A 2,122-nucleotide genomic window follows, 5' to 3' on the forward strand; every position below is an offset into this window, starting at 1 on the left:
GCACCCCCCGGGAGGGCCAGGCAGGCAGGGCGAGCAGGGCTACAACGCAGTGAAAGCTCGAAGCAGCAGCGAGGCAGGGTGGCCACAGCCCGGCCTCCAGCAGGACAGGGAAAGCGGCTTTTGGGATCCTGGCGTTGTTTCCAGCAGAAAGAAAAACGGCTGAAAAAAAGGAACCAGCAGCTCCTTTCTCTCCAGCTTCTCTCTCCGGACGCTGAGAGCGAACTGAACCCACACCCAGGTGAAACAAAAGAGTGGCCAGGCCCTTTTGTCTTCTCTTAAACACCCAGCAATTTATCGTCTTAGTAACAGAATGGGGGAAAATTCCTTTAACAGAAAAAAAACTAGATCTCTTAATACCCCAACAACTAGAAAATTAAACTAGCCATACAGAGATTTGTATGTATTTGCCTGGAAATATTTCAATTCTGTGTAATAAATACACTTTGAGCTCAAGTTACATCTTCTGTAAAACACTTCATACAACACATGGGACAACATTCAAATGAATAATTTCAGTCTCCTCCATCAGGAGTTCATTTTATACTGCATTCTAAAATACTTCTGCTTTACATTGTTCCACGTGAAAAGGTGATGGAATAGCAGATCCTGAAGGATATCTCTATCCAAATGGATGACAAGAAGATGATCAGGAGTAGTCAGCATGGATTCACTAAAGGAAAATCATGCTTGACCAACCTGATTGCCTCCTACAATGGGACAACTACCTGGATGGATGAGAGCAATGGATATTGTCTACCGTGACTTCAACAAGGATTTCAACACTATCTCTCATGATGTGCCCATAAATGGAAGCTGGATGAATGGATGGTAAAGTGGATGGAGACCTGGCTGAATGGCAGATCCCAGAGGTTTTGTAATCGGTGGCACAGGGTCTAGTTGCAGGCCTGTCACAAGGTTCAATACTGGGCCCAATGTTGCTTAACTTGTTCACCAATGACTTGGATGAAGGGACAGAGGCCTCCTCAGCAAGTTCACTGATGACACAAAGATGGGAGGAGTGGCCAATGCCCCAGAGGGCTGTGCAGCCCTTCAGAAGGACCTCGACAAGCTGGAGGAATCGGTAGAGAGGAACTGTCTGAAGGTCAACAAAAGACAGTGCAGGGTCCTGCACCTGGGGAGGAATAACCCCAGGCCCCAGCACAGGCTGGGGGCTGACCTGCTGGAAAGCAGCTCTGGGGAGAAGGACCTGGGGGTCCTGGTGGACAACATGCTGTCCATGAGCCAGCAGTGTGTCCATGTGGCTGAGAATGCCTGGGGTGCAGTAGGAAGAGCACTGCCTGCAGGTTGAGGGGGGTGATCCTGACCCTCTACTCAGCCCTGGTGAGGTACATCTGGAGTGCTGTGTCCATTTCTGGGCTCCTCAGTACAAGAGACACATAGAGCTCCTGGATTGGGTTGAGCACAAGATGACAAAGATGATGAGAGGCCTGGAGCATCTCTCTTATAAGGAAAGGTTGAGGGAGCTGAGTCTCTTCAGCCTGGAAAAGTGAAGATTGACAGAGGATCTTACCATTGCATAGAAATATCTGAAGGGAGGATGTCAGAGGATGGCCAGGCTCTTCTTGGTGTTTAGCAATAGGACAAGATGCAATGGGCAGAAACTGATGTGCAGGAAGTTCCACTTGAACATGAGCAAGAACTCCTTTACCATGCAGGTGACTGTGCACTGGAACAGGTTTTCCAGAGAGGTTGCGGAGTCTCCTTCTCTGGAGATATTAATAAGCCATATGGACACAGTTCTAAGCAACATACTGTAGGGGACCCTGCTGGAGCAGAGAGGTTGGACTAGGTATCCTCCAGTGACCCCTTCTAACCTTACCTATTCTGTGATTGTATCTCATACAACATTCTCATTCAACAGATACTCCTTAGTAGGGTATACTCCAATTCCAACCTTAAACGTAAAAGGAAAAAAAAAATACATGCAAAAGAAAAGTCAATCTTTCTGAGTACACTGTGAAGAATATAGAATATGGCAGAAGATAAACCCCCTGGTTTTTCAGCTGGTCCTGGGAGATCAGAGGGGCTGGGTGCTTCAGGCGCTGGACGCCCAGCGTCACCGCGGTTCAGGGACATCTATCCCATTGTTTCCCAGAGCAGC

At 48.1% G+C, this 2,122-nt stretch overlaps 1 pseudogene; it reads right to left on the reverse strand.

Annotated features, from left to right (window-relative positions):
• Positions 1–2,097, reverse strand: part of LOC103616439 — a 20,503-nt pseudogene extending 18,406 nt beyond the window's left edge.
• Positions 2,098–2,122: the final 25 nt, after the last annotated feature.

This window comes from Corvus brachyrhynchos, unplaced genomic scaffold, assembly GCF_000691975.1.
Source record: "Corvus brachyrhynchos isolate BGI_N302 unplaced genomic scaffold, ASM69197v1 scaffold22, whole genome shotgun sequence".
Lineage (NCBI taxonomy): Eukaryota > Metazoa > Chordata > Aves > Passeriformes > Corvidae > Corvus > Corvus brachyrhynchos.